The sequence below is a fragment of the Phyllostomus hastatus genome, unplaced genomic scaffold (assembly GCF_019186645.2).
Source record: "Phyllostomus hastatus isolate PE091 unplaced genomic scaffold, TTU_PhHast_1.1 phas_contig_17, whole genome shotgun sequence".
Classification (NCBI taxonomy): domain Eukaryota; kingdom Metazoa; phylum Chordata; class Mammalia; order Chiroptera; family Phyllostomidae; genus Phyllostomus; species Phyllostomus hastatus.
The window spans coordinates 24,466,636-24,472,683 of NW_025333664.1; positions in this window are offsets into that span (position 1 = coordinate 24,466,636).

Consider the following 6,048-nt stretch of genomic DNA (forward strand, 5'->3'; position numbering starts at 1 on the left):
TCTGGTTTTTAGTTGAAGGGGAGAAGCTGGAAGAAACAAAATGTGGTATGTGTCGGTTGTTACTGACTGCTTTTGGCAAGATATCACAAGAAAGAGTTGAGTTCCAGAATTAGTTTACAAAGGAGAAGGGAAAGGAGTAGAGGATTCTGAAATCCAGTCTTAGAGTTGGGAAAGCCAACGAGTCTCGCTTCTAGTCTCCGTACAGTAAGACGTCCCTGTGAACAGCAAAGACCCGGCGACATTCAGGGACTCTGCTTCTAGGTGAGAGTCAAGGGCAGGATGTGGTCTTCCTTCTGGAGCCTCATAACTTCAAGGTTATCGTCCTGAGGGAGAGGCGTGTGGGTGAGGGAGCAAAGGAGCAAAGCCAGCTTCAGAACCGTGTCCCGGAAAGAACCAGGGATGTCGTCACTGGCACTGGACCTGCACCGGAAAATGAAAAGCCCAGGTTTTTTAGGGAATTGTGTTGCCAGAGAAACCGTTAGACTAACCTTTAAAAATGGGGAAAACACACACACACACACACACACACACACACACACACACACACAACCAAAACCCTGACTATTGAGGAAGCTTAATCAGAAGCACCTGTGAGCAGGAGCTGGCTGCAGAAGCTGGGTCTGAGGAGGACACAACCCAAGGCCACCTGGGATGGGGCCCACCGGGCAGACGTGGGCTCTGTCGGGAACTTCCCCCACCAAGGCAGGGCCTAGCAGGGTTTTAAAATTGCTCTACTGGCTGGAAAAGGTGCCTGTACTCGTTGCCGCTTTCAGCCTGCAAGATGCCGGGTCTGGGGCTGCAAGCCCTGCCCCTTCTCAGACGCTGGAGAAGCAGCCTGGGAAACGCTGCCGCGCCTGCACAGAGGCAATGCGTGCACCTGGAGAAAGGAGGCAAACACTGTGGACACCTAATTGTGCCCACGAGGAGTGCGTGAGAGCCCTGGATAGAAGATACAAAATGGTCTGCTCTGTGAATGAATAATTCCTGAAGAATGAAGATGATTTAATAATTTGGGGAGTTCTTTAATAAACCTTGATAAACGGAAAAAGTATAATTTTTTTAAAAAGGAAATTGCATGACCAACAGTAAAATCGCTCTAGACCAGTGTTTGCTGTGTCTGCCAGGCTCATCCTGCACAGCTGGGTCGTGAAGGTGTCCTGCCCGGCCAGGCATCATTTGAGGACCAGGGGTTTCACAGTGAACAGAACAGACGACAGTCCCTGTCCTCAGAGAGTTCAGTGTAGTGGGAGAGACACATGATAGTACAGTGTCGGATGGTAAGTTCTGTGAAGCAAGTAAGAATAGGGTTGGAGGTAGAAAGTGCTGGGGGAACTGCTGCCTTACTTGGTGGTGCTGAGGAGGGACCATTCTGATGTGACGCGGGAGCAGAGCTGAACAAAGGAGGGAGCTGGTGTGGAGGGCAGAGGTGGCAGCATGCCGGTGGGCAACAGTGAAGTGGGCTGCAACAGCCCTCCACACCAGCTCCCTCCTTTATTCAGCTCTGCTCCCACGTCACATCAGAACGTCCCTTCTCAGCCAGGGCAGGCAGGTGCCCTGGGACGATCGGTTTCAGCTGGCACAGGGCTGCCCCCTAGGGGACATTTTGGAAATTGGTGGGGGCTATTTCAATTACTGCATTGACGAGGAAGGGCCAGACATCCTGTGACACACGGGACTGTCCCACCCGACAAGGAATTCACCCACACCCCACTCGAATTTCAAATGTCTCGCTGGATATTTGTGTATGTGAGAAAATGTTTCTAAATATTTTAGTGTAGAACCCAATTACAAACTCAGTATGTGAGAGCTGGTTTAACATACAGTTTTCCAGAAATCCTACTATTATGTAAATCAAGGGGCGAACGAACTTTGTTTTCTTCATACCTTTGCCAGGATCTGGTCATCATTTTGGAAAACTCTGTCACCAGCAGCAGTGTCATTCCTGGTGACTGAGTCCCCAGCCCCGCACACCTGTGTGGGCCACGTCTGAACAGACACACTCAGCAGCCCTGCGTGGTTGGCTGTGTGCAGTGCCTGGCAAGAATTCCCCTCCTCCCTGTGTTGCCAACTCAAGGGACTAGACCCGGCGGCCCCACTGACTGTGTGATGCCTGCCGCACAGGAGCAGCCGTCAGGCCCACCCACACGCCCTGGGCGCCTTTCTTCCTCATTGGCTCCACCCTGGTCTCTCGAGGGCTCAGGTTGTGAGGTTTGTGTATTTTGTTCTCCTGTGTGTGTCCTCATCTTAATTTTCCTCCCTGCATCTTCTGCCCTGGACTGGAGGCTCCTTTGGGTGTGGGGTGACATGTCCCCGGCAGAACAGCTTCCCGAGAATCCTCCAGCTCAGGCCTTGCCGGCGCTGCAGCCCAGAGAGGCAGGGTCCTATCTCTGCCTCCTTTCACGTGCATGCCAGACTCAGTAGCCAGTTTCTGTCCAGCTTCGGGATGTCTCCCGAAGCCTTGCAGAGCCCCTGTCCTTCTGCTCCTCTGGGGATGTTACTGGCAACATCCACACTTCCTGTAAAAATGAGCTGGTTCTGCCCTGGCTGGTGTGGCTCCATGGACTGAGTGCCGGCCTGTGAACCAAAAGGTCGCTGGTTCAATTCCCAGTCAGGGCACACGCCTGGGTTGTGGGCCAGGTCCCCAGTTGAGGGCATACAAGAAGCAACCAATCAATGTATCTCTCGCACATCGATGTTTCTTTCTCTCTCTTTCCTTTCACCCATCACTAAAACTAAATAAATAAAGTCTTTAAAAAAGAATGATATGGTTCTGTGAAATTGGCGCCACCTGGCTCCATGAAGGAGGGGCAGGGAAGGACACTGGGCAGTGAGCAGTTTCCATGCTGACCTTGTACATTAGCAGCCTCCAAGCCAGAGTGGGCATTCATGAGCCGTGAAGTTTCCACCAATAAATCAACAGAAGCTTCCAGCACCTGCCTCCCAGCCTCACTCCCAGCCCCCAGCCACCTGCCAGCTAGAGGCTCAATGTTGACAACAGCTAACAGAGGCCTGGTCACAGGGATGAGGTCGGTGCCATGGCCACAGTCTTCCTGAGTGAAGGTGAGGGCGACAGCAGCCAGGCCACCTGGTAGGACACTCAGGTGTGGACGAGCTAGGCAGGGCCTCTTCCTGGTCATGGGGGCCACAGCTGGACTCAGCCTTGAGGAGTCTGGCCAGACTCAAAGCCACGTGTGAGCCAGGACCTTTTTAGGAAGAAGTGACAGAAACCAAACTCTGGCAACCTTAGACAACTCCATGAGTTTCCTGGGGCTGCTGTGACAAGTTATCCAACCTTGTTGACTTTAAACAACAGAAATGTATTCTCACAGGTACAGAGGCCAGAAGCCCGGCATCACAGTGTGGGCCAGCTGTGCCCCCTGCAGAGGCCGTGGAGCAGAATTCATTCCTGGCCTCTGCCCGCTGCTGGTGGCTGCCCGCATTCCTGGCTTGTGTCTGCCTTACTCTCGTCTCTGCCTGTGTCTTGTCTCCCTCTGCCTCTCACATAACAATTTGACTACATTTACAGTCCCTTCAGATAATCCAGTATAAGCACCTCCTCTCAAGATCCTTAATTTCATCACATCTTTTGCCATATTGGGTAATATTCACTCCTTTGCCTACATACCAGGTAACAACATCCACAGGTTCCACGGATTAGGATGTGGGCATACCTTTGGGGCCACCATCCAGCCCTCCACAGCAGCAAAACCCTCAGAAAGTCGACTGGCCCAGGAGTGGCAAGACAGTGGCCTTCACAGACCAAAACACCTCGTCCCTCCTCATGGCTTTTCTCTGCAGAGCTGGCTGCGTCGATGCCCCAGACAGCCTCAGGCCCCCCACAGGAAATGTCCCCTCTGGGGAAAAACAGAGAGCCAGGCATTGGGGTCCTGGGACCTTCCATTTTCTCCCTGCACCCAGGGAGGGAGCCTCCTTCCCGCCACAAACTGGTGTTAAAGAGGCCCTGTCTGGTTAGACCCGAGTGTGTCTGCTTGGAGAGAAGGACCGAAGGCGGACAGCCAGCTGCCGTGGAACAGCTGTGCAATTCCAGCTCGGTTCTGCTCACTTTTCTCTTTCCAAACTTTTGGAAGGTATATGCCTTTATTTTACTCCATTTATCTGAGTAGAACATGGAGTGAGAGTTTAACACACTCTCACATAAAGCAAATTATTGAGCAGATATTTAATTCCGCATGTGGGCCACCATGCGATCCATCATGGTGAGCAGGGCTGGGTGATGCTTTCACTTGCCCGTCTTGCCCCAACAGCCCCCCCCCCCCCGCACACACACCCCGTATCTCCCCAGCCCACTTACAGGTGTCCACTCCCATGCACGTGTCAGTGGTTGAGAGTATCCCTTCTTCATAAAGTGAGAACAGATTGGTCTTGCACTTTGCCCAATACTCCCCCTTTTTTTCCACTGGAAAACTCCCTTCCCATTTCATGTGACCTTGATGGGCTGATGTCACTCCCCAGGCCACTGGGGAGAGGCTTATGACCCATGCTGGGACCAACAGAGTGCGGCCTGGGACAGCCCATGAATGCCTTGAATGCTTCAAGGAGTGATCATAGACCAGGGGCTGCTGGTGGCATTCTTACCCACCCTGTGGGGACAGCCTGCCTGGCTGCAGAGGGAAGCCATGCACAAACCAGCAGGGGCAACATCATTTGAACCCCTAGAGAGAGCTGTGCCTAAAGCCTGGATGGTCAAGTCACGTGCCCAGGCCAGCTGGATTTCTGATGGGTTCACTCAGGAGAGCACTGGCTGAAGCTGGGAGGCTGGTTCACAGCTGCCTCACAGGGTGTCTGTGGGTCTTGTGTGAGTTGCTAAGTCAGCAGTCTCAGACCTGGTAGCTCTTTTTCTGGTCAGACAGCCCCAGGCCTGGGCTTTGGTGTGGTCTGTACCTAACTCATGTCTTAGGTCAGAGTCTCCAGGAACTGAGCCCAAGACAGGGATTCTCAGGCCCTGATTTATTGAAGGGATTACCCTCACAGGAACCTCCTAAGTGAAGGAGTCAGAAGTGGGCAGGGGAAGGAGCTAAGCTAGGATGTGGTCTCAGCTGGGATCAGTCATGAAGCTCTGTAGCAAGACTGGCGTGCAGGATGGTCCCCCTCAGGCAGGCTAGGCCGTGGTCTCCCAGTCTCAGTCAGGGAGCAGAGTGTAACCTCATAGGCATTTCTCTAGAGCTGTGTTTGCAGCCAGCGTTCCCAGCAGCGTGGGATGGGTCGCATTGGCCAGAGCAGTCTCTGAGCAAGGTACCAACAGCCTCCACTTCCATCACCCCTGACAAACCTCAGCCAGGTTTGGAAAGGGGAGCCTGAAGGCATGAGATCGCTTCACCCCTCAGAAGTCTCCAAGATTTTGAAGAAGTGGGCAGAGACTTAATACCTGGGCCCCTTTATTCTGCCCTCTCATCCCCAAACTCCTTTGCAGAACGGAAATTTCACACAATGCCCTTTGCATTCTGTGGGTCCATACTGGCCACACACATGGAGTGCTCACAAAAACCTTTATGATAATTTTCCCCCAGCTCCAGGAAAGAATTCAACTCTCCACATGGAGCGAAGCAGGTAGAATATGTGGGAATAAAAAACAAACTCCTGTCACCCCTTCTTTCAAGTGCTTGTCAGGGCTGGGCTCTGTGGGTGCTGAGATGTGGTTTCCCTAAGTGAGTACAGTGGGTGACCCTGGGGCTCCCAGGCACCCCAGAGGTGGGAGTGTATCAATCAGGGCCTATTTTTGGCTGCAAATAACAGACACCTAGGGAGAAATTGCCTTAAACAAATTAGAGGTGTCATTTTTCTCACACAGTGAAGAGTCCAGAGGGAAGCGGACTGGAGTTGGTGCAATGACTCAGTTTTCAAGATGGTGCCCATGTGCCCAGGCATTGCCACCAAGGTGTGGGCAAGAAGAGGGGGAGGTTGAGGCCAAAGGCTGAAGGGGCCGGTCAGCAAGTCTATCTGTTTAAAGAGCTCTCCTGGAAGCGTCATCTGTGAATGCCACTCATTCATTGGCCAGAACTGTGTCATAGGACCACCCTAGCTGCAAGG